Below are 7,454 nucleotides of genomic sequence, written 5' to 3' on the forward strand. Positions count from 1 at the left end.
GAGAGCACCTAATAGGGTGTCCCTGAAAGAGTGGCAATCAAATCTGCTCTAATACGCCTGAATTGACGAAATGCCAACCCAAGTGGGCATTGGAAGAAAAAAAAACTTTTAAGAATCTGGGAATTAGCACGCCAAATATTGAGGTGGTAATATTCTCTTGTTAAATACATGTCTCCCTTACTTCACTGTTCCAATGAATGGAATCAGTTTCGTGATTTAAAAAAAGATCAATGTGACAGTTTCTTTTAAATAAAAAACATACATAATCTTTTTACAAAATCGCATTAAAATTATTTTAGAAACATGCATTACCTTTTTCACAAAATCATATTAAAAAGAAATTAAAACACAATCTAGATTAGAAAAAAACACGTATTTTAAAGCGATTTTTAACACCTTCTTTAGTAATTCCTTTTTTTACTTTATTTTCGTAACTATTCCAAAAAAAAAAAAAAAAGTTTCTATTTTACGTACTAGATACTTTTAATTCGTCATAAAACTAATTCGTTGCTATAAATTTCTATGATGGAATATTAAAATGCCAGTTTCTTCGCAAGCAGTCAAACGATGTAAGTAACATTTCTGAGATATGTTTTTCAACAGCGTGTTTCAATCTTTTGAAAGGCCCTTCAAACTTTAGTAAACATTTCTCACATCAGCTATATCTATTTTCACATCTTTTCTACCTTCTCTCCAAAGATCACCGTTACATCAAAAGGTAAAAAAGTCACCCCCCAAAGATTAAAAAGAATCAGCAATAAGCAAAGAAGAAGAAGAACGCACACCTCTAATGTCGTTATCGCTTATCTCACTATCGCATCTGCTTATGAAGGGGCAGAAACGTTTTTAATGTCATTTTAACGGCACTATTTCCGTCACGCTAGGAAGACATTTGACTCACTGCCAGCGCCACTATTGCCCCTCGTGGTGACTGAGGGAAACTAGGCTTGATGCGAAAACAAAGGCGAATGTTTGGAGACTTAAATGAACCAAGGGGACTCGCAGACGATAATTAGGAGGTAATTAAAAAGCGTATCCGTTCTTCCCAGTAGGAATAGTTCTTTTGGAGATGGCAACACGGAAGAAGATGGTGAAGAGATATTTTGTGGTAACGAAGTAATGAAGTTTATGGTACGAAGAAATAATCGGTATTATCGTTTGGAATATTAAACAGCAAATAAAAATCATAATTATTTTTTATTTTCTATGCGTGTATGAGAACTTAACATAGTTGTATATCGAGGCTATTATACATTATTAATAATGGAAGTATATTTTACGGTTTGATAGTGTATTTAAAAACTATTTTTGAAAAGCAGCTTTTTTTTTTCAGAAAAAGAGTTTTGATGCATTTTGTTTCATAAAGATTCTAGAGCATGATTCTGATTTTTTTTAAAATTTTTTTTTATAAATATAAGAATATTTTCATTTTTTTCTTTTTCGAACGAATCTTTTATGACATATTTAAAAATATATTTGAATTCAAAAGCTTATTAGAATAAATGGTGTTTTTAATTTGCTTTAATTTTAACAAATGATATACATTAATATTAATTATATTTGTAATATTTAAAATTGTGATATTAATAAAAAATGCAAGAGGGGATAGTTTTAATAAAAACAACTGAATTTGTCTGAACCTGAAGTATTTTTATAAAAATGTAAATTATAAAATAAAATTTATGTTTTTTATTTCCATTTTGTTTCCTTTTCTTTATTTATTTATGAAAGTATAAACATTTCCGTTGCCTTTTTAAAAAGTAAAATTTAAGTCTAATATCTGATATACTATGTTATATTTCATATTTTTTTAATTTGAAAAAAAAAAAGAAGAATTATATCAGCACCATGTATTTACTTCCCGGACGATTTTTCTTCGATAAAAACTATTATTTTTTTCTGTGTTAGAGCATGATATAAACATGATTTTAAGACATTGGGGAACGCTTTTTATTTCATCTCTAAGAAGTTTATGATGGTGAGGAGTCTAATAGCTTTTGAGTTACTTATGAGTTTGGATAACACTTAGAAGCAAATTTTTCTGAAACGTAAGCAGGTGATACGATAGAATTATTTTGATTTGGAGTGAAAATTACGAAATGCATTAATAATTCATGCAATCGTTGCTATGACGCATTGAGAAAGCTGTTAAGATGACCGTACTTTAATAGAAAGTTAAAGATTCTTGTATACAAATGTCATTAACAGACAAACTAATTTGCTTTAATGGTTCTGAGGCATGAAGTATGAGAATATGTCATTTAAATGCTGGCAATGACAAAAATTGAAGAAGGAGATGAAAAAAATTAAAAAACTCTTTATTGTTTTTTATTACTTTCTTCAATAATGGTCGGGGGATTTTAATTGTAAGATATACAAGTTTTTTACACCACTTAAAATTATCTCATTTTAAATGACAAAATTGCAAATTTGTCTAACACTTTCTAAGTGATCATTTTAGAACAAAATGAAAAAGAAACCACTACTTTTAAGATAAAATTTACAAGAAGTATATTAACTCCCATTTAAGTTTTCTAGGAGTTAAAATCAAATCTATTACGTGATTTTCTCTTCTAGATGCGCAGTGTCGATCGCTTCAAATTCTTGCGATGCGTCTTCGTCATCAATCCAGAATGCAGTTACTTCTTCTCGAATGCAAATTACATGAGCATCCATTCAAAACCTCATTATTCATAAATGTAATAAGTAATCCAAACTGAAATTCAAATTAATCCGTCCCATTGCGTATCATTTGCTTTTTGAGGGTAACTCCAGGAAATACCTGCAACAAATTAATACCTCACTATTCAGTCATCTCATTTCAAAGATTTTAGTCTTCAAAATAATTAAGACTGAAAATATCTTCTGATCGTAAAAATTCCTTATTAATTCGATTATCGATAGTCGTTAATAATTGATACACATAGGCAATGGCGCCTCGAAATCGTCATGCTTCCCTGCACATCATTGGTACGCGTGCAGGATAGCAAAAGCAAAACTGTCTTGTGTGATTGTGCTTCATGAAGGTCAATTTTAATCAGTCTGTGCATAATGCAGCTTCATCGCATTGATAAATCACCTTATGTTACCCATAATTTTCCATGGACCACCTCATTATACGGAGGCATATCACATAGGCACGTCTACGGCTAGACGTAGAATCGATTAATGACATGGCAGTGTTTCGATATCTGTAAATCTTGATTGCTAATGTCATGAGGCAGTTTATGGTTGAGTGGGTTTGATACCAAAGTTTTCTAAAATAGGCGGAGTTTTGTAATTTATCGTTGTTTTTCGTGTTGGGAAGAGTCTGTTGTCTTAAAAACTCAAGATTTATTTCTTAAGCAAAAATTATGCAAGTTATTACCTTTGATTCAAATAATTTTCTTCCATGTTATAGTGCTCTTTTGAATGAAAAAACAAACTAATTCAGAGGTGGACAAAATTAAGAGATGGAAAGCATTTTCGCACGTTTCTATGACGCTATATTCTTCTATGACGCACATTTCTATGACGCTATTTCTGGACGGTTAATGATATGGAGGGAGCCTGGAACCCGATACCATCCCAGCAACATTATCGAAAGGGACCATTATGCTGCTGGAGGACTCATGGTTTGGGCAAGGATCATGCAAGATACCCGCACACCTCTCCATGTGATTGACAATGGTTCCGTGAATGCCCAGAGGTACAGGCAGGAGGTCCTAGAGCCCTATGTGCGTCTTTTCAGGGACGCTGTTGGCCCTGAGTTAATTTTTATGGACGACAATGCGCGACCACATAGGGCTCTCATGGTTTATGAGTATCTGGAAAGCGAGGATATTCAACGAATGGATTGGCCAGCCAAATCCCTTGACCTGAATCCTATTGAACATGCTTGGGATGCTATTGGGAGAGCTATTGCGATGCGCCAACCTCCTCTCAGAACCATTCTGGATTTAAAAATTGCTCTGGTGGAAGAATGGGAGGATCATCCACAAGTCCTCCTTAACTCCCTTATTAACAGCATGCATACTCTTTGTGCATGCTGTCTGTCTGTCAGGGGTGACCATACACCATACTAGAGGCAACACACACTGTACAAACCTCACTTTTATGGTCATCTTTTATCCTTAAGTTCAGACTACATTGGATTTATTGGCAATAGGTCTTGCCTGTGAATGGCACTTTTATTTTCGTTTTGCATGCTTCATTATCATGGAATAAGCTATATCCATACCAAATTTCATTTATTTATATTCAGTATTTTTTGAGATATTTGGGAAAATGTCCTCCATCTCTTATTGCATTAATTTTGTCGACCAGCGTAATACAAATAATTTGAACTACTCAACAATCTCATTCTTTATTTTCCAAAGATATTTAATAATATATATTATAATGCATATATAGGGTGATTCATAAAGAAGTATACATTTTACAATAAATCAAGAACAATGTAAGCTATTATATTACATGAAACTGAATTGTATGGAATTAATTAAAAACTATAACAGATGTTTTATGCTTGATTTCTTAGAGCAGATAATTCATTTCCACCCAAGCGTGAAGATGACTGAATCAAGTCCATCGATAGTGATCAATTCCGATTAGTTATTACCAGTAACGCAACATCAATGGAAGATAAACAAGTATAATATTCGCTTTTAAAGAACAGAGAATCTCAAATTCACAGAGATTCCAGTGAGGTAAAAGTGCCATGTGCAGTGTCTAGAAAAAAAAGTGATCGGCGCCTTTTTTTCAAGAGCAAGATTCCACAGTAGCCAATTATTTCATATATGTTAACTCTTTAGCTTATGCCACAGTTGCAGTGAGACATTGACAACTTTATTCCCCAATTGGAAGGTGCACCACCACACTGGTCGATTACTGAAGATTACCCTCACAGATGGATTGGACAGGCCGTGGAATAAAACATGCCACCTAATCAATGGCCACCAAGAAGTCCTAGTCTGACCCCTAACACCTTGTAATTTCTGCCTGTCTGCTTGTAAGCTTACTTAAAGGATATTTGTTCCTCCTCTTCCTGTTTACCTAGCAAAGCTGAAACAGGGTATTTACAGCAGCCATGGATATGATGGCAGATATCCCCTATATATTAGTCCCTGGGAGCAATTATCGGTGGATTTGATTCATATATCTTATCATGCATTTGGAAGGAAACTGATTACCGGCTAGCTGTGAGTCGTGTCACTATGGGATCATGCATCTGCGACTATCCCTAACAAATCTTAAAATAATCCTATACAATTCTGGTGCAAGTAACATATAATATCTTTCAATGTTTTTGATTTATCGTGAATCGAAATATATATTATATAAATATATATTATTAGAAATAATATTATATATATNACACACACACACATATATATATATATATATATATATATGTTATTATTATTATTATTATCATTTTTATTCTTGAGAAATCAATTGATAAATACACGAACGACTTAAATAACTATTCTACCGATTTCTTTCGAAGTTTTTATTTTGCTATTTACAATTACATTCTTTAAAAGGCTTTAAAAATTTGAGTACAATTCAATCATTTTTGGATTGTTATTAAATAAACTAATAAAAATTATAAATAGTTATTAAAAATTATTCGTTGCGCACACTACATCTATAAGAAAAGGTAGTGAGAGGGGATTAGTGTGGACAATTTTTATAAAACTTCATAAATAATATACAATTCCTAATTTTGAACAAATTCATTGATATATTTAAATGTATTCATGGGCCGGGATAGCCTGGTTGGTAGGACGTTAGGCTCGTGTTCGCTAGAGCGTAAGTTCGAATCTCGCCGGCCAATGAATCCTAGTGCAATAAATGGTGACTGGTGCACTTTGAATCAGTCGGGGTTGCAAAGTCCTCTATGTTCTCAACACCTCCAATTGTACTGAATTGGAGATGGATCGTTCTCTGGTTCAGGTCAAAATTACGATGCGTGGATGAATGAATGGAATATAATTGGGTCCTCCATGCAAAACGGACAGTGATGTGTGTGTGGCTGAAATCGTATTCTTGGCCATACACGGTTCCACGGAAAAAACAAGAAACGCTCCCTCTGCTTTAAAAATTCACTTGATTTCAAGCAGGCTTACTAGGTTGTCAAGAGGCATTAGAAACAACAACAAATATATCTATTAAACGTGAACATTCATATTTAATTTGAATTACACAAAATCTAATTTGAATGACTAATTTTCATCATTTTTTTGTTCACTCTACCCTCACATCATAAGAATTGGTCGAATAGGTCATCCATCTATGAAAAAGCAAGATGAAACAGCAAGTAAAATTGCCTAAAAATATACAATCTTAAATAAATATTCCTAACGACGTTTAATTTGATCAATGAAAATGTTAATTAAATGAGTGAAAATTTCAATGCTAAAAAAACAACTAAGTAATAGAACTATTTCAAAGAACTCTAAATGTCTATTTTTATTTATTTAATGAAAAAAGCATTATATTTTAACTAAGTAGGATTAGATTTTCATTTTATAAAGTAATATGTCCAATCCATATTGAATGTCCGCTGACAGGCTGGTTATACTAAATATCTGTGAGAACCATTAATAGAAATTTTGAAGCACACACCATTCAACAATAAAAATTCTACAGATAATGTGTTAAAAGCAGTACGTCCGTGAGTTTTAATCTGGAGCTCGGAATGCTAGTCTAGGGAAATGGACATACCTCATAATTCGCGTTTAAGAAAATGGACGCAGTTCAAAACACGTGCTTAAGAAAATGGAAGCAGTTATTTGAGAGAATGGAAAAACTTCTTTGACGAGTACTCTTTTAATTTTAAAGATTAAACAAATGAATATAAATAAATTTGTAATATGATATCATCTAAATCAACTAGAACTTTTCATTGAATTAGTCTTTTTCTGAAAAAACTGTGAACTTTTTTTTTGTTTTTTACAAAGATGCTAAACAATTTATAATATTGGGGTAGTAAATTTTTGTTGAAAATTAGATTTTTAAAACTCATTTTATCCTTCAGACTTCCTCAGAATACGAAGCAGGGTTTCCGCTACGGTAGCTTTTTTCGCAAAATGCGAAAAGACCCCTCAAAAATGCTAAAATTCAACAAAGCATTTTCGCATTTTTGCTAAAGGTTTTTACTAAATTCCATTTAAAAAAAAGCTTCCGCGAAAACCCCATTAATAACTTCTGTTATAGAGTATTGTGCAACAATACCAATGCACACTGTTGACTGTGAAAGGGGCTTTAGCTGCCTTAATTTGATTAAAACTAATATTCGAAACAGGTTGTTAATCAACCATGTAAACAATTTGTTAATGATTAATATTGAGGGCCCTGAAAGTGCATTTAACTTTCAAGAAGCATTTGTAAAATGGGCAAACATGAAAGAAAGGAAGATTGTTAATTATAAACCAAAATGTTTTGATAAATAATAAATGTGTTTTTTTTTT

At 32.4% G+C, this 7,454-nt stretch overlaps 1 long non-coding RNA gene across 1 annotated transcript in view; it reads right to left on the minus strand.

Moving 5' to 3' along the window:
• Positions 1-2,302: 2,302 nt before the first annotated feature.
• The window catches only part of LOC139426715 (uncharacterized), a 14,528-nt gene continuing 9,376 nt past the window's right edge, over positions 2,303-7,454 (minus strand). Inside the window, exon 2 of the long non-coding RNA XR_011637933.1 lies at positions 2,303-2,782. This is a non-coding gene — a long non-coding RNA (uncharacterized lncRNA). The remainder of the gene's footprint in view (positions 2,783-7,454) is intronic.

This window comes from Parasteatoda tepidariorum, chromosome 10 (genome assembly GCF_043381705.1).
Source record: "Parasteatoda tepidariorum isolate YZ-2023 chromosome 10, CAS_Ptep_4.0, whole genome shotgun sequence".
NCBI classification, from domain to species: domain Eukaryota; kingdom Metazoa; phylum Arthropoda; class Arachnida; order Araneae; family Theridiidae; genus Parasteatoda; species Parasteatoda tepidariorum.